The sequence below is a fragment of the Musca domestica genome, unplaced genomic scaffold (assembly GCF_030504385.1).
Source record: "Musca domestica strain aabys unplaced genomic scaffold, Musca_domestica.polishedcontigs.V.1.1 4, whole genome shotgun sequence".
In the NCBI taxonomy this organism is placed as follows: Eukaryota; Metazoa; Arthropoda; class Insecta; order Diptera; family Muscidae; genus Musca; species Musca domestica.
Window position 1 is genome coordinate 25,149,695 of NW_026712328.1, and position 25,406 is coordinate 25,175,100.

Here is a 25,406-nt window from a genome sequence, read left to right on the forward strand (position 1 = left end):
GGATAAAACTAACTTTTTTAAATTGCTTTATGTAATGCTGTAATAATAAACTTGACAATTTCAAGCTTTGACAGGGCGTCTATTAGTAGTTTGAATCTAAATAGTCTTATTAGAAAATTTAAATATATTAGTAAAATATATATGTAAAAATAATGTTTATTTAAAATTCTTTCAACATTGACAGATTTGAGTAGAGTTTTTGGCCAGGCGCATTTGGGTAATAACGTCGTATAAATGCTATAAAGATAACGAAATATGAACTTTTACTTACGGAAAATCTGGAAAATTTTATGCTGCGAAAATTGTAATGCGGAGAGTATATTTGGTTCCTGTAAAACTAAAATATCAAATGAGATATACAAAAGCACCAGAAAATATTTGTCTATAAAATCTTTACCACAAGGAACTGACTTAAGAGTCTTATAAGGACACATTTAAATATTTGGAACAGTTGATCAAATCTAAAAATTTTGCCAATGAAGTTATTCTTTTTGAGAATTCCTACTGGAACTGGAAAACGGTAAGAAAACTGCGTCTAAAACATTCAAAATGTTAGCCTTCAATGTAAGCTACATACTAAGGTGGTTAATATCAAATATTGAAGATAGTCAAAATTACTTGAGGTTAGGAACCTAGTATATATACAGGGTTTAACATAATTATTTTGAGTATTTACGCAGGGAATGACAAATTATGGAGGAGAGTTTAAAAATATCACGCTCAATCTCGGTATATTTTACCATATACAATAAGTACTCCACAGAATTTCATTTGTTACTCTAAAAATCTACTGCTAAAACTCTGTTTTATTTATGTACACCCAGAGAAAAAATGACAACATCCGTGTATGAAATGACCACATCCGTGTATGATAGTGTATCAACCACGTTTGGTGTCAAAATGAGCACGCTGTTGTCATTTTGACACCGAGATTTTGGCAACGATTTCAACAACAGATGTGCATGAAATGAGCACATACGTGGTCATTTCGAGCACGCCCCGTTGTCAGATTGTCAACGCTTCGTTGTCAGATCGTCAACGCTTCGTTGTCAGATTGTCAACGCTCCGTTGTCGGATTGTCAACGCCCGTTGTCAGATTGAAATCAATGGTGGTCATTTTTTGATATCCGTTCCTTTTCCATTTTATACCCTTAGTAGAAGAAACGACATTTTTGAAAAGTATTTTATTGAACGAAACCAATTACATAAATTCAATATAAATACATATTTGATTTAACAAAACAATTCGAATTACATATATTCAATGTATAGAAACAAATTAAATTAACTTAAATCTGAAATAAACTTTTCCATTATTCATAGGATATAAGTGAAATGGGTAAGTAATAAAATCTAAAATTGGTATTAAAAAAATTGTATCCTCATTCAGAGAACCAACTTCATACGATTGTAAATGGTAATCAAAGTTTTTAACTTTTACTTGGTTACATAAAATGTAAACATTTTCATTTTCAATTATTAAATGTTTAATTTTGAAAAGTTCAATTGCGGCATTATTTGTTGCTAAATAATAGTTTTTTTTATACCTAGTTCCCTTAAAAAAATGTCATCAGACACTTTGCAATTTTGGTAATTTAAAACTGGCTTACTTTTTTTGTAACAATATTCCTCTTTTGCCAAATCTTCGATGGTATGCGTATTAATGATAACATTTGGTTCTAAGTTATCTTCGTGTTTTAATAAAAATTGGAAAATTTCAATCCAGACTTAATAGATAATGAACGACAGGGATTTACTCTTGATGTAGTATTTCCTAAATAGGCTTTTGCTTCCTTGTGTTTAGCTTCGAATCTCATGCTCCAGAGATATTTAAGGGGACCACATTTTCGGATAGCTGTGGGATAGTGGACAAGAAAGTGGTGTTTCGGTTTTAACGAACCGTATAATGTTATATAAAGTGAATGGTGATCTCTAATTAATTCTTCCAATTTTATTAAATCGTCTTCTATATAACTTGGTCTTAAAAGTAAATCGATTATTTGTAATAATATTATAAAAACTTTCCAGTGATCGTTGGAGAAAGGAATTAAATCGCCTACCATTAAAGGTAAAAAATTAGTAAAACACATAGTTTCACTAGCTGTCATTTTTAAGTTATAGTTTTTCAATCTACATAAATCTAGTGGTCCAGATTTATTTCCCACTTCAATTTCTCCAAATTGGAATAAAGATTTTCTGCTGTTAATACAATCTAACGTAACAATATTTTCTTGAATCAGCCCGAGAATTACATTAGACATATCGTAGACACATATGCCCTCGAAAATGTCATGCATAATATCAAAACAAAAATTTTCAGTGACGTTAAAATTTGGTAAAGATTCGAAGATACACTTGTTTTTAATACCTGTTTCTTGAAAATTATTTTCCAATACATTTGAGTTGTAATTCTCTTGGTTTCTTAAACTATCTAAATGCTGAATTGCGTCGCAGATCGATCCCCAATCATTACATTCTCTTAGTAAGGAAGCTTTCAATGAATTTTCAACTGATTCATCAATTTCGGGAACATCTTTGTTACAAAAATTAGGAGATGTGTGAGTTGCTGCTTTGCTTGTGCTAGGCTCGGAAATCAAAAGCTTTATTCTTTTGGACTTCTTGTTTCTATACTTGGCATAAAGTTTTCCGCTTGCGTTGTTCTTTCCTTTTCTTGAAATGTAATAATAATCCTAAAAATAAAGACATATTATAAGTTAAGAAACTACATAATCAGATACGTTGTTTATATTGTTAATCTTACCCTCATTTCGTTTTCAAGAGGAAAAACGGAACAAATTTCATCCAATATGCGCATATAGTCTTGAGTGTAAAGAGTAACATTGTTGGTTAAAATATCTTCAATAATTATATTAATTATATCATCTCTTTGCTCGTCACTTAATTTCTTATTAACGCTACTACATTCAAGCGCTAGTTTCCTCTTCGAGGTATGTGTTTACAATTCCGTTAGATCCTATATTAAATAAAAAAACTACATTAACTATGCTTACACAAATATTACTCTTACCTTACCTCTGACAAAATTCCTTTGGCTTTTGAGCAGTTCGAACCTGTAGTGTCGGGAGTACCAGGAGTACTTGCAGGTGTCTCGTTGCGTTTCCACCATTCACCTATTTTAGATGGAACTGACATAGTTTCGTCATCAATCCCGAGCTATTGTTATGACAATATTAATACTGAGTTCAACTCTGTAAAACAAATAATACGTACCTTTCGTTTTTTCCAAGCAAAGAGCTTTTCTCTGAATTCAACACGCAGTCCCAATGGTGGCACTGCTTCCTTTAAATCTTCTTTTTTTCAAGTACTGCAAGCTGCGAAATGTTACATGTGATGCTAAAAGAACAAAAAAGAAAATTCTTTGTTAATTACACTGATTAACTGAAAAATTCATTTTTATTTACTTACCTTTTAATTGTTCAAAAAGCGACTCCATATTTATTCCTTTTAAGAACTCCCTTAACATATAATCGTCCTCATTGTTTTCCGCATCTTGACTGCTGCAATGGTTTGTATCGCGAACCACAACAATATTGCCATCGATTTCTAACAACTCACCAATGATATTTTGAGGATCTTGCGAATTATTATTCATTTTCAATAAATTTTTTGCACAATGCGTCCTTTCTCTTTCAATAACACGGAAAAAATGGTAAATATGCAGCCGATTGCACACGAGTAAAAAAAATGACAACGGTGGTGCATGATTCATACACGGTAGTTGCTAAAATGGCAACGATCGTGTACGATTCATGCACGTCGGTGTACAAAGTAACAACGGTGGTGCATCATTATGCAGGTGGTGGTGCATAATTCATACACGACCGGTGTCATATTGACAACGACCGTGTGTGAATCATGCACCACCGTTGTCATTTTTTACTCGTGTGTAATCGGCTGCAATTACCAATATTACAAATGGACAAATTAAGCACGGCTGTTGTTGGTACCGAAAGTTGACCACGTCTCGGTGTCAATTTGAGCACGTTCGTGCACAATTCACCAACAGCCGTTGTTGAAAAATATAACAACGGGTCGTTGCGAAAATGACAACATACGTGCTTGATTTCGCAACGGGATTTTTCCCTCAGTGTACATGTATGTATGTACATATGGAAGCAGCTTTCAATTTATTTTGAACTCTTTAGCAATTAATTTAATAGATTTTATGTAATATCAGCCTCGGTATTTCATAATTTTTTTTATTATTACTAATCTTCTTTCAGTATTTTAGTGGCTTTTCATTACCGTGAATTTCGACAGCCTCCAAAAATAAAACAAGATATAAACTCTGTATAACTCCAAACAATTGTATAAATTTATGTCACTATTATATGTGGTGGCGCGATAAAAGCAATGGAAAACGTTTGAAATGTGCCAACAGACAATCCTATTACGATTTTAACTGGATTGAAAAGCTATTTTATTTGAATAATTGCACGTCTCAGTTTACATTTAAATACCTCAAAAGCTCATATTAATGCGAATCAGCTCATTTTTTTGTTTTATAACACTATGTATACCAAATATACAAGCTTCATAAAGTGTAAACTTTTTTTGAATATATATGAGGATTTAAGAACCTCAAATGTATATATTTTTCCTTTTTCAAACTTGGAAAGGTGTGTACAATAACATTGTCGTTCCGTTTGTAAAACCTCCAAATATTCGTCGTAGACCCTATAAAGTACAGGATGAGATGAAACAAATAAAAAGCAGTAAGTTCGGCCGGGCCAAACTTTGAATACCCTCCACCATTTGGAATGAATTAGAAAGTTTTCAAAGAAAATAAATCCATTGAAAATTCTGTTAAAATCTTTAAAATACCTAATATCGGAAGGTGCCGATATATGGGGGGAATATACGATATTGTAGACCTATATAGACAAATCTATGTCAGGGTGTAAAGTAGTCACAAGTAAGACCTTGTGTGGATTTTCAGATAATTCCATTGGGAAATGTGGTTAAAATCATGACAATCGCGAATATCGGGGCACCGTTATATAGACAAATGCCTTTTAGAGGTTCAAGTGCTCACAAAGAACTCCTTGTGTGGATTTTCAGACAATACCATTGGAAAATATAGCTAAAATCATAAAGATACCAAATATCGGGGATACCGTTATATAGGGGATATACATATATATCGTATATACTATATATCGTTAACCTATATAGAAAACTCCACGTCAGGGTTAAAGTACTCACAAGGAACTCTTGTGTGGATTTTCAGACCATTCCATTAAAAAATGTGGCTAAAATCATCAAAAACCGCATATCGAGGTGTACCTTTATATGGGGGCTATACGATATCGTCGATCTATATAGACAATTCTCTTCCAAGGGATAAAGTACCCACGAGGAACTCCTTGTCCTTGTGTATATTTTCAGACAATTTCGTTGAAAAATGTGGGTAAAATCATCAAAATACCGAATATTGGGGGGTACCGTTATATGGGTGATACACGATATCGTGGACCGAGAGATCTGTGCAAAATTTTAACTTCCTATCTTAATTCGTTTAGACTGTAGCGTGACTACAACAGACGGACAGACGGACGGACAGGTCTAAATCGTCTTAGAATTTTACGCTTATCAAGAATATATATACTTTGTTGGGTCTAAAATGATTATTTCGATGAGTTACAAACGGTGTGATGAACATAATATACCCTCCATACTATGTATGGTGGAGGGTATAAAAAATGTAATGCTTTAATGCATAAATAAATAAATAGTTCTGTCTATCAACGCGTGAAATGACATGTACAGTTGGCCATGAGAAAAGTAGGGACAAATTTAGTCCGCACACAAAGGGTTTGTCCTTCGGATTTATTAATTTCATAGCAAATGCCAAGCGTGCAAGAAACTGCAATCTTTTGAAGTTAAGTGGCATTTCTGTTGCTGTTAAAGAATTCGATATAGCAACATACTTCCCAGTAATAATCGTATCGTCAATTCAATTGTTGTGTAGTTTTTTACTGTACGCCTAATTCCATTGCAAAGGCGTTGTGGGCCAATGCTTCTTAGTAAAATCATATCCCCATCTTAACCGATTTCAATATAATTTGACAAAATTTACTTTTACACCAAATTCCGTCAGACCTTCCTTATTTTATTGAAATTGTTGCGTCAAATATGTGAAATCGGCCGAGAATATATATATGGAAGCTATATCCAAATCTTAACCGATATCTAATTAATTTGTCAAGTTTATTATTGTAACCAAATTCCGCCACATACTCTGAATTTCATTGGAATCTGCCATACATATTGTGTTTGATGCATAACACACATGAAAACGGGAGCTACACCCAAACCTTAACCGATTTCAATATAATTTTTTTTTGGTATCAAATTTCTCTGTCCTAATTTTATTGGAATCGGATATATTTATGGTGTTGGTGCATAAAATATGTGAGATCGGTTAAAAAGCTACATCCAAATCTGAATCGATTTCAATATTATTTGACAAATTTATATTCGACAAAAATCCTGTAACACATTCCAAATTTCATTGGAATCGAACATACATATCGTGTTTGAGGCATCAAATAAACGAAATCCGCCGAAAATATATATGGGAGCTATATCCAAATTTGTACTGATTTCAAAATAATTGGGCAAATTAATTTGTTTACCAAATTGATTCACTCATGCCGGCCGAAAATATGCATGGGAGCTATATCCAAATGTGAATCGATTTCAACATAATTTGACAAACGTATATTCGTTTGAAATTCCGTTACACATTCCAAATTTCATTGAAATTAGAGATACATAGCGAGTTGGGTGCATCAAATGCATGAAATCGGCCGAAAATATATATGGGAACCATATCTAAATCTGAACCGATTTCAATATAATTTGACTAATTTATTTGCTTCACACATTCCAAATTTCATTGGAATCGAACATAAGTATCGTGTTTGGTGCTTCAAATGAATGAAATCGGTCGAAAATATATATGGGAGCTATATCCAAATGTGAACCAATTTCAATATAATTTTGCAAAATTATTTTTGGAGACTATATCTCTAATCGATCCATAGACATGTGCATATAAAATCTAAATTTTTGGGAGGTACCTCCGATTCTGATGCTATATCTCCAGTTCCAAGTGGAATTTAAAAAATGTATATGTACTATGTATGTATGCCTATGTATGTATGCCTCCATACTATGTATGCTGGAGGGTATAAAAATGCAACAATGTCAAACGCCATAATTTTTACATTTTTTTTATTTTATTTTATTTTTTTTTTTTTTTTTTGTATGAAAGCCAAAAATGTCGGAAATAGCATCAAATTTTAGAATAAGGGTGGATTTGTTCGAATTAATCACCTTTGACACAAATAATGGCCTTCAAACGGCCAATGAAACCGTCACACGCTGCTCGAATGTTGCTCTGCGGTATTTCGGCCCATTCCCGGCGAAGCGCTTGCTTGAGGTGATCGACACTTTGGTATTTTTTAGTGCCAAGCTTGCTTTCCAAAATATAAGCCTATTATCAATGTTAAGTTTTCTATTATTAAGATCTCTCCGCTCTACACAGTATTCTTTCAATAAGGCTCTGGTTTATTGTCGACAAGTATCCAGTATAGTATATGCCATATCGTCGCATCACAAATTCCAACGGCAAATGCTTCGAAAAACTATAAAACAATTGCAAATGTTACAATTTATGTTAGCTTTTGTGGCGATGTAATAGCCTAGAATTGTGTAATAAAAATGTCAAATGAATGGGAAAGTTGTTTTTCATTCGGAGTAAAAAAAAAACAAAGGGTTTCCTGGGTGACAATCATAATCTCATAAATTGTACAGTGTAAAATCAAAATAAGATAAATTATATTGGAAATGTTTAAAAATTCGTGTGTAGAAATCATGTAGTACCTTTAATGCTAAAGGGTACTAATTGCCACTACCGAACTAATAAAACGAGAATTGTGGAATTGAAGGTATCTTCTAACATCATTACCATTAATGCGTAGTATTGGCAAGAAAAAATGAATCGTAAGGAATAAATTCGAAATTAAAATTACTTTCTTAAAGACAAAAAGTTCAAGTGCAAAAATTTTTTTTAACATTTCCGTGCATTAAAAATAACAATAAATATTTTAATTAAATTGAAATAAGTCATTTTGTTAAGCTCATGTATGTGTACAAATGCGAATAAAACACATAACATTTATATTTGACTTGAAATCGATTGAGAATTATTTTGTTACTTTACAATGCCAGTGGACAGACCTTGGCCAATATACAAAGCTTCATTAAAATTCCAGAAAATTGTTTGGGTTTTTATTAACTTAATCTATATCCCATACCGCTCATTAATTAATGGACAAATGAATGAATGTAAATGTCGGTTGGGTATGTGTAACTCCCAAGAGAGTAATGAAGGCTGAATGAAAAAAAAAAAAGAAAAACAACACAGAAAACAGGAAAAGTGAAATACTGGGCACAGCACAAATCCCTTCATAAAATATCACGGAAAATGAATATAATTTCGTTCTATAATCATACATTCCTCATGTTGATATTCATAACCATGAACATAACAGATTATAAGAGTGTAACGAAATACAACTCTCTTAGTATTTATTAAATCTATACGGGATGAGATGAAAAAACTGCAACCAACTTCAGACTGCTGTCATTTCTAAGCCACTCGTCCGACAGCTGTTAAAATTATTCCAGTGACAGCTTATTATATTGTTTACAAGCGTACAAAAGCATTTTGGTGAGAATTTTCCAGACAAAAAAAAGATGTATTCGTGATAGAATTCAAGCGTGATAGTGTGATTCCATTGTATTTGGCTGGAAAACCACAAGTGGCTATCATTAGAGCATTCCAGCATTTAAATGTGAATAAATATTTTGTGTCTCGTGCCATCGTTCGTTACCCTGATACTGGTAGCGTAGCGAAGAAAACAGCAACATCAGCAGAAATGGATCGAAAAGTAAAGAAGCGACTTGATCGAAACCCACGTCGCAGTTGTCGAAAAATGACTCGTGAGCTGAACATATCGCAATATTCCATACGGATAATATTGAAAAATGAGCTCGAACGTACACCGCAAAATAAAGAAAATAGACTCAAAAGAGCTAAAGAGCTGCTTCGCTTGGCCAAAAGTGGTGAACTGCCGAATTTGGTTTTCTCCGATGAGAAAACAAACAAAATAATTGTGTTTACTTGCCAAAGAGGTCTCCTTCGGTTGGCCACCAGAACTCAAGCGCAGGCCATGGTGATGGTGTGGGCAGCCATAACAGCCGATGGTCGCTCTCCGCTCGTATTATTCGACCGTGACATCAGAATAAATGCCGAATATTATCGCGAAAATATTCTTAAAGCCTTGGGCGCGCAAACATGTTGGCCGCAGACAGTGGACTAACAGGACTCAGCACGCGCCATGGCACTAATTACGCTTCAAAAAACCCAAAAACTATTTTTTCTTCTACTTGTCAAAAAAGCGAAACATTTCTCTACTTTTGCACTGTGAAATTAGGAAACTAAAGAACGTATGACTGAAGGAGAATTTTGTGTTCCATAATCGTTTTTAATATTTATGCCAAAAGTCAAATTTAATTTTTTCCGCTTTTTGTGATTTCACCCCTCTCTTCGACATTTTCAATATCAATAATCGTAAAAATAATATGAACGCATGTGCAAAGTTTCAAATATATACCGCAAATACTCTCACCGCCAACGGACGGTAGGACAGACAGGACGGGCATAGTAGAATTTTGATCCTATTCAGAATAGGTGTCTTATGTCCAGCGTTTGAAAATAGACCGTCTGTTACTGTACCGTTACGAGGTGGAGTGGTACACTAAGATAATGTACCGTACAGGAGCACAACCCTTAAAAACTATTTTAGTGATACTGTACCGGAGCACAACGAAAATCGTACTGTACCGCAGTCGGAGCACTAAACCAGTAAGGAAAGCTCAAAAGTCGGGCGGGGCCGACTATGTGATACCCTACACCACTATGCATATTTAGTAGAGCTTTCGTAAAAGAAAAGTTTATAGTGGGCATTTCTGAACTCTATGAGATATCTGGTACAAAATATGATTATGGTAGAGTGCATAGTCCGAAAGTTGGAGATTTAAACACCAAATCGGGTGAAACATATATATGGGTGCAAATTTGAAATTCGCTTGAAGTGCGAAGATTCGTTTGGACTAATATTGACCATTTGGTGCCCAATGAACATAAAATCGGACGAAGATATATAGGGGAGCTATATCCAAATCTGAACCGATCTTGATAAAATTTGAATCAGGCATTGCTGGTTTCAATCTAATATCTGATACTAAAAAACATTTTTGTGGGGTGTATATTCCGAATGTGAGGGACTTAAACACTAAATCGGATGAAACAAATATATGCTAAATTCGGTTGAAGTGCGAAGATTCATTGGGACTAATATTAACCACTTGGTGCCCAATGAACCTAAAATCGGACGGAGATATATAGGGGAGCTATATTCAAATCTGAACCGATCTTGATAAAATTTCAATCATGTATTGCTGGGCTGAATCTAATATCTATCTGCTAAATAACATTTTTGTGGGGTATATATTCCCAATGTGAGGGACTTAAACACTAAATCGGATGAAACAAATTTATGGGAGTTATAGCTGTATCTGAACCGATGTCCACCAAATTTAAAGTACTTATTTCTATACTAAATTCGGTCGGAAGTGCCGAAATTCACACCATTTGGACTGATATTGGCCATTTGGTGCACAAGAAACCCAAACCGGATGAAGATATATATGGGAGCTGTATCCAAATCTAAACCGAACTTAATAAAATTTGATCTATGAATTGCTAGACTGTATCTGATATCTAGTGCTAAATATCAGTCCTTGAGCCAAACCAATGTTATTTAGAAAATTTCATCTCAATCGAATAATTAATGCGACCTGGATACATGGACAGACGGTCGGACATGCATAAATCGACTCAAAATGTGATTATATGCTGATCAACAAAAGGAACTATGGGTCTATCTCGTTTCCCTCTCCATGTTAAAAACAAATGCACAAAGAAATAATACCCTTACCAATATGTGGTGTGGGGTATAAAAACGTAGTGTACCGCAGCCGGAGCACTACAAAACCGTAGTGTACCACATGGCGGAACACTAAATAAAATAATGTAACGGTAGTGTACCACATATGTGCTGTTTACGATTTGTGAGAAAAATTAGTTGTTTGATGTTTTTGATAATGCAAAAATTACTAATACAATTCAATATTATGAAAATAAAACCTGTATTTATATTATTTACCATGTATGTTTAGATTGGTTGCGAAATTGAAGAAAGAAGAAAACTATGAGGATTGGTAGAAAGAATAAACAAGTAAAAAAACATTAAGTTCGGCCGGGCCAAACTTTTAATACCCTCCACCTTAGGGTAAAAGAAACATTAGAAGAAATGTGGCAAAAACCATTAAAATGCCGATTATGGGGAGGTACCGTTATATGGGGGCTATACCAAAACGTGTACCTATAATTACAATGTTTCGCCACCGGAGCTGGAACCCATTATGACCCACAAATACCAATTTTTAGACAAATCAGTGAAAAAATGTGGCAAAAACCATAAAAAAAACCGAATATCGGGAGGTACCGTTATATGGGGGCTATATCAAATCATGGACCCATGCATGCAATGTTTCGCCACCGAAGTTGGAACCAATTATGACCAACAAATACCAATTTTCGAACAAATCCCTGAAAAAATGTGGCAAAAATCATCAAATTACCGAATATCGGGAGGTACCGTTATATGGGGGCTATACCAAAACGTGGACCTATATTTACAATGTTTCGCCACCGGAGCTGGAACCCATTATGACCAACAAATACCGATTTTCAGACAAATCCGTGAAAAAATGTGGTAAAAAACTAAAATACTAAATATCGGGAGGTACCTTTATATGGGGGCTATACCACAACGTGGACCTATACATGCAATGTTTTGCCACACGCTCAGGGACCCGCTATGACCTACAAATACCAATTTTAAGACAAATCCGTGAAAAAATGTGGCATAAATCATCAAAATACCGAATATCGGGAGGTACCGTTATATGGGGACTATACCAAATTATGGACCCATACATGCAATGTTCCGCCACCGGAGCTGGAAACCATTATGACCCACAAATACCAATTTTTAGACAAATCGGTGAAAAAATGTGGTAAAAAAAAACTAAAATACTAAATATCGGGAGGTTCCTTTATATGGGGGCTATACCACAACGTGGACCTATACATGCAATGTTTTGCCACACGCTCAGGGAGCCGCTATGACCTACAAATACCAATTTTAAGACAAATCCGTGAAAAAATGTGGCATAAATCATCAAAATACCGAATATCGGGAGGTACCGTTATATGGGGACTATACCAGAACGTGGACCGATATATCTCATTTTCAATACCAACCATCCTAGACACAATGCAAATAGCTCTGCTAAATTTTGGAGCTCTACGTCAAATAATGTGGGCTGTATCGTGATTTCAACAGACAGACAGACAGACAGACAGACGGACAGACAGACAGACAGACAGACGGACAGACAGACAGACAGACAGACAGACAGACATCGTTAAATCGACTTAGAATTTTATGCTGATTATGAATATATATACTTTATGGGGTCTAAAACGAATATTTAGGGATGTTACAAACGGAATGACAAAGTTAATATACCCTCCTTTCCAAGGTGGAGGGTATAAAAAGGACCAAATCTGAAGTAATAATAATTTGTAGTTAACCATTGAAAATTGAAATTTTTAATTTTCCGCGAAAAAAAGGGTATTTTAGTGGTTGCGTTGTAATAGGTTATTACGCGAATAATTTACCTGTTATTTTGTGGTACCGTGATATCAATGAATGTAAGCGTAAAAAAAACTTAAAATCAGTTTTATGAAATCATCAATCAGAAATAGACAACAAAACAAAGAAAATGTCATGGTCAAGATCATCATAACCAATTGTAGTTTCAAACCAAACTTATATGAGAACAAGTAAAAAAGCAGTAAGTTCGGCCGGTCCGAACTTTGAATACCCTCCACCATTTGAAACGAATTAGAAAATATTCAAAAAAATAAAATCCAAAATCTTTAAAATACCTAATATCGGAAGGTGCCGATATATGGGAGGATAGACGATATTGTGGACCTATAAAGACAAATCTATGTCTGCGTGTAAAATACTTACAAGGAACTCCTTGTGTGGATTTTCAGATAATTCCATTGGAAAAAGTGGCTAAAATCATCAAAATACAGAATATAGGGGAGTACCGTTATATGGGGGATATACGATATTGTGGACCTAAATAGACAATTCCGTTTCAGGGGTAATGTGCTCACAAAGAAATCCGTGTGGATTTTCAGACAATACGATTGGAAAATGTGGTTAAAATCATCAAAATACCGAATATCGCGGGGTACCGTTATATGGGAGCTATACGTTATCGTTGACATATAGAGAATTCTCTGTCGGGGGTAAAGTGCTCACAAAGAACCCCTTGTGTACAAAGAACCCCTTGTGACCATTCCGTTGAAAAATATGGCTACCGTTATATGAGGGCTATACGATATCGTGGATCTATATAGATAATTCTCTGCCGAGGTATAAAGTACCCACAAGGAACTCCTTGTGTAGATTTTCAGACAATTCCGATGAAAAATGTGGGTAAAATCATAAAATACCGAATATCGGGGGGTACCGTTATATGGGGGATGTACGATATCGCGGACTTGTATAGACAATTCTCTCTCAGGGGGTAAAGTACTCGCAAGGAACTACTTGTGTGGGTTTTAAGACAATTCCATTGAAAATGTGGCTAAAATCATCAAAATGCCGAATACCGGGGGGTACCGTTATATGGAGGCTATACGATGTTGTGGACCGATATAGCCCATCTTCGAATTTGACCTGCCTGCAGACAAAAGAGAGATCTGTGCAAATTTAAGCTTCCTATCTTAAATCGTTTAGACTGTAGCGTGATTACAACAGAGGGACAGACGGACAGACGGACGGACGGACGGACAGGGCTAAATAGTCTTAGAATTTTACGCTGATCAAGAATATATATACTTTGTTGGGTCTAAAATGATTATTTCGATGAGTTACAAACGGAATGACAAACTTAATATACCCTCCATACTTTTTTTGGTGGAGGGTATAAAAATTTGTAGTGTATTTAAAAACTGTAATACATAAAAATTGGCTGTCTACTTAAATGATCAACTTCTTGAGAAATGGGGACAGTGTACTTAAATATGGAACTAGGGTGTAATATTTGGTCAATTGAGAATCTATCGATTTTAAATACGATCGATTTCCGCTCTCTTACTAAGTAAACTTTTCGCTCACGAAATAGCGGACACTTACCAGTTTCATACGCGAGTTTTGCATCCGCGAGGATAAAAGTAAACAAAATCACAGTCCATCCGATTATTCGTCACATGTGTGTGTGTGTGTGTTTGGGAGAACCCTTCAAAAAAAAAGAGTAGTACCGCAGTGCTGCTCGAGTACTCACCAAGCGATACCGACCACTCGCTCTTCATTTCCCCGTTAACGGTAAGAGCTGCTGACTTTTACACTGGACTGTCGTGTGAAAATCAGTACTCGCTTTTGCAGCGCTCTGTGAGGGGTGAGCGACTGCTGAATTTTGCATCAGTCGCCATTGAAAGAAAGTAACTGAACATACTGCACGAACGTAATTATTCGCATTGCCATTGCGAATAATTAAAAGAACGAAAGACAGATTTTGTTTTCATTCAGCTATTTTTATTTCAAAACAATATTAAATTACAAAATAGAAATTAAGTAAAGTATATAATTTCAAAAAAAGGCACTTATTTGGTTTTAATAGTAAAGTATTAAAAAACTAAATAATATTAATAAAAAAAATTTGTACTTCGTTGGCATTTATGGCATTTATAAAAAGGAAAACTTAAGTCTCAGTCTCTCAGGTACGCTTATTCATTTTTTACATACACTTTCTTTTCTTTTTCACTTAAAAAAAACAAATATTTTACTTGCAAGTCCACACAATGCACAAAACACAAATCACAAATATGCATAATCAGATGCTGACAGTGTTACCAATATATGCAATTATAAAAAAAAAACAGTGCAGCACTTGCGAGTAGTCAAGCAGTACTCGCCGCCTACAACCATTGATACTACTCACTTTTTCATCAGTGTAGCACCACTCGCAGTTCATCAATACCTCCACCGTTTTCTGCAGGGAATATACATAATTGGAATAGTGTGCGAATGTTTTGTGTACTTGTGGTTACTGTTATGCGTGCACACATGGCCAGAAGCGTATACACATCCATACAAATGTGTGTGCATATGTTTGTTTTTGAAAACACCGAGTACAAACACAACGGATATGTGTGAATAATGAGCACCTGGGGGAATTACATATTAAGCGTATCCGCAAATTATACGAAATTGTCGTGAAACGCCTCTTGCTGCCTCATGACTGTCATTGATGGTCACACTGATGCCGAAGCTGATGACGATGTAGATGATGAGGATGACTACGATAAATGGAGAAATGGTGCAGATGACTCTCTGGCCATGCTAATGTTAATGCCGGCTACATGGAAGGTATGTGCGTTGGTGGTGATTATGATTATTTCCATTTTAAATGGTATTTAGCAAATGTTTTATCAGACGGTCAGTTGTACCGAAATGATAGCGTAAAATTTATGCGTATGACCATTTGTAATTTGTTTACCCCGAAACCAGGCCACCACATTCTAGCCGTCTTGCTGTTCTGCTTATATTTTCAGTATATTGTCTGCCTGGTGCTTTTTTGGCAGTAGCTGTAGTCTGTATCGCTCTGATGAGTGTCATTGTAAAATGCGCATATGAAGTTATTCGGTTTCATTATTTGCCATCAAATGTACATTTGGTTACTGTTTCGATGAGTGAGTGAGTGTAACTGCGTTCAGTGTATGCGGAATATCTAGCTAACAGTCGGACTGTCTGTCGCTTCAAAACGACGATGGCTGTTCAGTTATGGCTTTTTCGCTATAAATTATTATTGTGTCAAATATTAATATATGCAAAAAATAACGCTGCAACTGAACCGAACCGCACCGACATGACATAGCTTGGGCGCTAACCATTATCACCATTCACAATTGGTTTGCATATTTCCCAGTTTGAATATTGAATTGAATCAGTTTTGAATGTAGCAACAACAACGAGAACAGTAATACTATATGGATGCATGCAGTTTTATGTCCATTAGGGCCTCGCCATTGCATTGATACCATTGGTAAACGCTATTATAGCCACATTTGCATATGCATGTGTGTCGGCATTGTAAACAGTTTTGAAATTAGAAATGTTCATGTCAGTAATTTTGACAGATATAAAAATGAATAGTGACGAAAATTAAAATTGCAATAATATTTATTTTATGTTACAATCATAAAGGCGTACACATGTATAATTTTTCAAAATTTTATGGAATCAAAGCTTTGAATTATTGATAAGTAAGCAACTTTCAATATCAGAGACTGTGCTTCTACGTTGAACATATAGAATATTTCGAGCTTGACATACTAATTTGAAATGAGGTTACAATTCATAGTAGAATCAAGAAGGTAAAGTCATGCAATCATATGTTTACAATTTTTTGCAAAAATTATTCATTTGAAAACATCTCATTGTCAAAATTTGTATTTATTAATTCATTGTACATACACAAATCAGAGATGGAAACCTGTTTTTGTGTAGTGAAATGTGACAAGGTAAATTACAGGAAATGCAGAGATGGGTATGCTTATTGGAAATGATTTTACCTTCTTAATTTTACCATGTAACAATTGTAGCATGGGCCCATATTTTCAAGTACTGCAATTTTTAACCATTTCTAGCTCATGTAGGATCAAATTGTCCTTAGGACCTTTAAAGTACCTATAAAAAGGGGACGACATTTATAAGGATGAGTTGGAACAATAAATGGTTAACTATCCCGAAAATTTTCATAAGGACATTTTTTCTAAGAAAAGAAGTATGAAGTTAGATTTTGACTCCAAATACCACATTTGAAACAATTACTTCTATTGCCAATTATCTGCCAGAGAACGCCTTTGTTAAAATTCCTAACATCGGGAGGTACCCTTAAATGGGGATATACCAATTCTTGGATCTATATACACAGTTGCCTGCAAAGATGACTAAAACAACATGGTATATACTACATCTAGCGGTTCAGTTATATAGAGGCTATACCATAATGTGGACTTATATGTCTGGAATTCAACACCGAACATCTGGCAGATATAAGATACAAATTTTATCAACCTACTTAATTTCTTTCGTAATCTAGAGTTATTTCCATGTCTTCGTATAGCCCCCTATAACCGGTATTTTGATAATTTAAGCGTCATTATTCACCGGAGTAGTTTCAAATTACATATTTAGAGCACAACATATTGTGGTCCATTTCATCACTAAAAATTATCCGATGACCATGCGAAATTCCTTGCAGATTGGTCGTTATTTGTGACCTGCATTATGACTACAAAATCTGGAAAATTGTCTGTTTCTTTTCCAATTCAACCAACAAATTCCAAATAAATATTTTGTAAGCATTCCCAAAAACAATGGAATTCTATTTTGACCTTAACCCAACCTTCTGACCCTCCAAACACATGGTGTCGCAGGGCGCAAAAAAATATTACAAAATTTACATTATTGTAAGTCAAATTGAAAACTCTTGTGAGAAAAAAATTACAAAAATAAAAAATTATACACAACAAGTCAAAATACATTAAGTTCGGCCGGGCTAAACTTCTAATACCCTTCACCATTAGGTAAAAAAATATTTATGCACAAGAGCAGCAGCAGGATTCAAACGTTTTCCACTTTAAACTTCAAACCCCAGTAACATCGGTAGGAGAATTCAGTTAGAATTTTCAAAGCAATTCTCCTTAGCTCTTTTGAGTTTATTTTCTTTCTGTTGCGGTGTAAATTCTTGCACTTCTTCGAATTACAATGGCTTTACCACGAGCTCATTTTTCAATACTTGCCGCTTCTTTATTTTACGATGTTGATGTTGCTGTTTTCTTCCGCCCACTTCCTTGACGTCGGGCTACGCTACCAGTATCACGGTAACGAGCGATGGTACGTAACACAAAAGATTTATTCACATTTAAATGCTGGAGTAAACTTACGAAAGCCACTTGTGGTTTTCCAGTCAAATATAAGGAAATCATATTATCACGTTTGAATTCCATCACGAATAAAATTTTTTTCCGAAAAATTCTCATTAAAGTGCTTTGTACGCTTGTACACAATATAACCAGTAAAGAAAGTCTTAAAGTCGGGCAGGCCGACTTTATGATACCCTACACCACTTTGCTAATTTAGTAGAGCTCCGCATAACGATTAAAAGTTTTTATGGGAGTATTCAATCATACACGCTATGATTATAATTATAATTTAAAGTTCAAAAGACTAAATATGCCGAAGCATTTGTATCTTTTAAATTCGGACTTGTATTGCCCATTTAGTGCACAATTAATTTGAAATCGGATAAAAATATTTATGGGAGCTATATCCAAATCTGAACCGATCTCGATAAAATTTGGCAAAGATATTTCTGAGCTGTATTTGATATATTTCCCTTAATATCGTTGTTACGGAGTGTATATTACGGCTGTGGGTAACAAATACAATAAATCGGATGAACAGTATATATGGGAGCAATAGTTATATCTGAACCGATCTTCACCAAATTTGACATACTAGCTTCTAGACACAATTCGGTCGTAAGTGCCAAATTTCATCCCATTTGGGCAAATATTAGACGTTTGGTGCACAATCAAAGGTAAATCGGACGAAGTTATATATGTCAGATATATCCAAATCTGAACCGATCTCGATAAAATTTAGCAAAAGTATTTCTGAGCTGCATTTGATATATTTCTCCAATTATTGTTGTTACAGAGTGCATATTACGGCTGCGGAGGACAAAAATAACAAATCGGATGAACAATATATATGGGACATACTTATTTTCAGGTCCAATCTGATCGTACGTGCAAAATTCCATACTATTCGGACTGATATTACATGTTTGGTGCACAAAAAAAAAGCAAATCGGACGAAGATATATATGGGAGCTATATCTAAATTTTGACCGATTAAGTCGTCCTTGAGCCAAACAAATGATTTGTGCAAAATTTCATCTGGATAGGGCAATAAATGGGAACTGTACTTTGATTACAAAAATACATGGACAGACGGACGGACGAACATGCATAAATCGACTCAGAATGTGATTCTATGCAGATCATCAAAAGGAACTATGGGTTTCCTTTTGCCTGTTATAAACAAATGCACAAAGACCCAATACCATGACCACCTTGTGGTGTAGGGTATAATGAGCTGTCACTGGAATAATTTTAACAGCTGTGGGACGAGTGACTAAGGAATGACAGTTGGTTGCAGTTTTTTCATCTCACCCTGTATATATGTATGTCATGTGGTCTGTGACAAATATGTAGAGGACCCTCAAAGGCGGAGGGCAAATAAATAACACTTTTTATTGGCATATTTTTATGCAATTTTTCTAGAATTTATTCTTTTATACCAAAGCTGCATTCTGAATTGGTGAGAATTATTAAAATCCATCCAGCCGTTCTTGAGTTATAAGCGGTCTAACTAACATCCATACATACATAGCTAGATCGGCTCAGTTCGGAGGTGTTTCGAATATGTCGAAAAGTTGCATAATTGTTGGCCCAATCAAACTTATAATATCCCTAATATATAGTTTTGGGTTATAATTATATTTACAACAATGACCTTGAAACAGGAATGTATTACCTCTTGAGACCGAAATATGAGACGAGAAATATATATCCTAATATCTGAAGAGATGAGTGCATTATTGTCCATATTGAAATTTATCGTAAATTACAATGTTGTAGAGTATCCCACAATCGGCCCGCTCAAATGTAGGCTTTGTTTACATGTTTGACTATAAAAACGATTCACCCTGGGGTGTTGAGGAAAATAACGAAAATAGTATTAAGTTTTAGATCATATCGTTTAACTTCGGAGTTATAATTTTCCTTGAAAAATGTTGGTCTCGAAAAACGGTTCTATACAGTACTAACGAAAATAATATTGAAATGTTGACTTTTTTGGTATATTTTTTCAAAAATATTCAATTTCTACTTGAGAGCGTATGCATTTTTACACAAGTACTTAAGAGATTGGTTCATGGTTAATCTAATGCTCCTTACAAGTTTTGGCAATAGGACTCCTTGACTTGTATTACCAGCTGACAATCAATATGACCACATCATAAAACACATTATGAACTACATTGGTAAACACAATATTTTCTCTTGATTCCATTCATTCTTTTATACAGCAACACACACACCCACTCGTACTTACCAAACCCAATGAATAAGTTTAAACAATTTATAACATTCATTCATCACAAAAGAAGAAGAAGACGAAAAATATAACTTTTTCGGAACGACAAATGGATAAAAATCTGTTGAAATAGAATGAAACTTTAAAACAATTATAATTTCCTGCTAAATTAACTTGATCAAACATCACTAAACATTACAAGGCTAAGTAACAGAATAAAGAGAAGAAGGGAACAAAAAAGCATGGTAGAAAAATCGAACTTTGTCATACAACTTCGGTTTGGTTCACAGAAGACATGATGGAGGACCGACCTACCAATCTTCGAGAATATACAAAACTGCCAACACAAAAAAGTTGCTGCTCGAATTAACGAAGAAAAAGTGCAGGAAATTCATTGAAAAAACAAAGGAACAAAAGGACATAAAGGAATACAATAAAGTTAAGGAAACTTCTAGATAGATTGATATTATATGTATGAACACAGAACATAACAGCTTTACTTTTACTTAAGGATGGCATCTGATGGAAACTGCACAGAAAAGAGGCAAAAAAATTACGAAAAAACTAAAACTGATGAGGTTGACGAAAGTAGAAATTCATGTTATAATGTCGCAGAACGAAACAGATTAAATGAACTTAAGGCAGAGTAGATACCCAAGCCAGGAAAAAAAAATGAAAGATGTGACTTGGAAACTTTGCGGACAATGGATTTGTGAAATTGTCCAGAATAAGACGACTTATAGAACAAAAGATTTGCTGCAATATAAAATTAAGAGATGACGATTATGGATGAGCAAACTATAAATTCGAAAACATTTTTTTATTAATTGTGTCACAAGAGATAAATGTGTATACATTTCCTATACCGGTTGGTTAGTGTTTGTGGAAAACTCGTGTAACGACTTTTATCCTGCTACTAATATTTATTTTTAAAGTTGCATGTTGAAAAGTTTAACGAGGTCTCCAAGATATATTCCTACTGTCTAAACGTGTTTGTGTGGTAACGGCCGAACTAAAATGTCCAGTCCGCTATGTAATGCTTTCGGCCAGTTACAGAGAAGATTTTCAATTGTTTCCCTTCATTTTGACACTTAGTGAGGCAGTGACTGTTTATCGGGAGCCTTATATGCGCTTCTTGGTTCCAATTTTGTTAGTGACTAATAAGTACCATAATGAGCCTAGACTAGTGGGTCTCGAGGAAAAGTAGTGTGGGGCCCCTAAATTTGGACCGATAAGAAGAGTAAGCCGTAGTTATAGTGTGGGCTATGTGCGGCTAAAATAGCAGCGTGGTTAAAAGAGTTCTTTAAAAAGTTTTCGTGTTTTTTTTTTGTTTTTTTTTTTTTTTTTTGACTAATTGTAGCCTTCGAGGAGAAGCACTGGTTTCAAAAGTAGTGTAAATTACATCAAAACAATAACTTTACAAGTTTATTTATTCCAGTAGTTGTGTGAAGAAATGGAAAATTTGAATACATCTCTTCTTCTTCTTGGTTACAGGAAAACCTGAATATACATTTTGTAGAGCTACGATTAGAAAAATTCAGTCGGCCGACAGATGTGCACCCTTAGAATAATAATATTGAACTTTTGTTTAGGACGTACCAGAAAGGAAGGACAAATGTATTCCATTTTTTATTTTGATATAATTAATTAGTACTTTCGTTGCTGGCGAAAAAAAAATGATTAAACCTTTTCAATTTATTCGAAGACACATTACTTTTTCACTTCTTAGGTTATACAGGGTGAAATGAAAAAACTGCAACCAACTTCAGACTGCTGTCATTTCTAAGCCACTCGTCGGACAGTGAGAGCTCATTATATTGTTTATAAGTGTAGAAAAGCATTTTGGTGATTATTTTCCAGAAAAAAAGTTATTCGTGATGGAATTCAAGCCAATTCCATACAACTCCACATATACCAATTTTTAGACATATTCATGGGAAAATGAGCCAAAAACCATCAAAATTCCGAATATAGTGAAACACGGCTACATGAGGCAAAAACGTGGACCTTTATATACAGTGTTTCGCCAAAAGAGCTAGAACCTATTAAAACCAACAAATACCAATTTCTAGACAAATCCTCGAAGAATTGTGGCAAAAACTCAACAAAATACCGAATATCGGGAGGTACCGTTATATGGGGACTATACCAAAACGTGGACCTATAATTACAATGATTCGCCACACGAACTGAGACTCATTATGACCTACAACTACAAATTTTGAATTCATTCTGCATTCATTATGAGGTGGATATTACTATACGCCAAGCAGCACGCTATTCTAAACGTTGCAAATTCAAATTCCAATTGAATTGAATTGAATGGGAAATGTTGCTAAGCTCAAAAATTGAGCCGAGATTTCGCATGGGACTATTATAGATGTAGATATAGGTTTTTAAAACTCAAATAAAAGCATATGGCTGAAAAATAAGATCAGGCTATTCAAGATATCTAAAACCGACGGTAGGTAACATCAATTATAATTTTTCCCATGAATATTTATTTCTATTTAAAGAGTGATTTGTTAAGAGCTTGATAACATTTTTTTTTTAAACGCATAAAATTTGCAAAACCTCATCGGTTCTTTGTTTGAAACGTTAGATTGGTCCATGACATTTACTTTTTGAAGATAATTTCATTTAAATGTTGACCGCGGCTGCGTCTTAGGTGGTCCATTCGGAAAGTCCAATTTTGGGCAACCGGAATAGTCCGAATTTCTTCGGAAATGTTGTCTTCCAAAGCTGGAATAGTTGCTGGCTTATTTCTGTAGACTTTAGACTTGACGTAGCCCCACAAAAAATAGTCTAAAGGCGTCAAATCGCATGATCTTGGTGGCCAACTTACCAGTCCATTTCTTGAGATGAATTGTTCTCCGAAGTTTTCCCTCAAAATGGCCATAGAATCGCGAGCTGTGTGGCATGTAGTGCCATCTTGTTGAAACCACATGTCAACCAAGTTCAGTTCTTCCATTTTTGGCAACAAAAAGTTTGTTAGCATCGAACGATAGCGATCGCCATTCACCGTAACGTTGCGTCCAACAGCATCTTTGAAAAAATACGGTCCAATGATTCCACCAGCGTACAAACCACACCAAACAGTGCATTTTTCGGGATGCATGGGCAGTTCTTGAACGGCTTCTGGTTGCTCTTCACTCCAAATGCGGCAATTTTGCTTATTTACGTAGCCATTCAACCAGAAATGAGCCTCATCGCTGAACAAAATTTGTCGATAAAAAAGCGGATTTTCTGCCAACTTTTCTAGGGCCCATTCACTGAAAATTCGACGTTGTGGCAGATCGTTCGGCTTCAGTTCTTGCACGAGCTGTATTTTATACGGTTTTACACCAAGATCTTTGCGTAAAATCTTCCATGTGGTCGAATAACACAAACCCATTTGCTGCGACGAATCGACATTTCACGGTCTTCAGCAACACTCTCAGAAACAGACGCAATATTCTCTTCTGTACACACTGTACGCATTCGTGTGGTTGGTTTAATGTCCAATAAAGTAAACTGAGGGCGAAACTTGGTCACAATCGCATTAATTGTTTGCTCACTTGGTCGATTATGTAGACCATAAATCGGACATAAAGCGCGAAACACATTTCGAACCGAACACTGATTTTGGTAATAAAATTCAATGATTTGCAAGCGTTGCTCGTTAGTAAGTCTATTCATGATGAAATGTCAAAGCATACTGAGCATCTTTCTCTTTGACACCATGTCTGAAATCCCACGTGATCTGTCAAATACTAATGCATGAAAATCCTAACCTCAAAAAAATCACCCTTTAGAAATTACTGTGGAGTCATTACTTATAATAAAAATTATTCCGCTTATATAGGCCTGAACTGTGATTTATTATTTTTAAAAAATAAGCATAAACAAGTTAAAAAGCAGTAAGTTCGGCCGGGCCGAACTTTGAATACCCTCCACCATTTGGAACGAATTTGGAAATAAAATCCTGAAAAAATTTTAGTAAAATTTTAAAAATACCGAATATTGCCGTTATATTGGTGCCTATACGACGTGGACCCACACAGGCATTATTTGTCATGAGTCATTACCAAATTCAAATTCGGAACTTGAAATAAACGCGAATAATGTAGCTAAAATCATCAAAGTATAGAATATAGGGATGTACCGTTATATCGGAGCTGTGCGAAGACCTGAACCTGCGTAGACAATTTTTTGTCATATTCTGTAGCATCCATTACGAACTTCAAATACGACATTTCAAACAACTTCGGTGAGTATTGTACCTAAACTCGTCAAAATACCGAATATAGGGAGGTACTGGTGTGTTAGGCCTATACGAAGACCTGGAACTGCATAGACAATTTTCTGTCACAAACTGGAGTTTCCATTACGAACTCTAAATGAGTAATTTGAAAAAATTTTTGTGAATAAAGACGCTAAAATCACCAAAATACCGAATATAGGGAGGTACCGTTGTATTTCAAATACCAAATTTTGAACAATTCCGATTAATAATGTCGCTAAAATCATCAAAATACCAAATATCGGGAGGTACAGATATATGGGGGCTATACGAAGACGTGGACCTGCACAGACAATTTTCTGTCTCAGGCTGTAGTATCAATTTCGAACCTCAAATACTAAATTTGAAACTATTCCGGTGAATAATGTCGCTAAAATCATCGAAATACCGAATATCGGGAGGTACCGTTATATGGGGGCTATACGAAGACGTGGACCTGCACAGACAATTTTCTGTCTTAGGCTGTAGTATCCATTTCGAACTTTAAATACCAAGTTTGAAACAATTCCGGTGAATAATGTCGCTAAAATCATCAAAATACCGAGTATCGAGAGGTACCGTTATATGGGGGCTATATGAAAACGTGGACCTACATTTACGAACTGAACCTGCCTACTGTAAAAATAAACCTGTGTGCAAAATTTTAGCCT

General features: G+C 35.1%; 1 long non-coding RNA gene across 1 annotated transcript; it reads right to left on the reverse strand.

The window, feature by feature from the left end:
- Positions 1-2,530: 2,530 nt before the first annotated feature.
- LOC131804262 (uncharacterized) lies at positions 2,531-3,837 on the reverse strand. Its single transcript, XR_009343027.1, has 3 exons — positions 3,427-3,837; positions 3,232-3,354; positions 2,531-3,174 (listed from the first exon to the last, which is right to left on the reverse strand). It is a non-coding gene; the product is annotated as an uncharacterized LOC131804262 (long non-coding RNA).
- Positions 3,838-25,406: the final 21,569 nt, after the last annotated feature.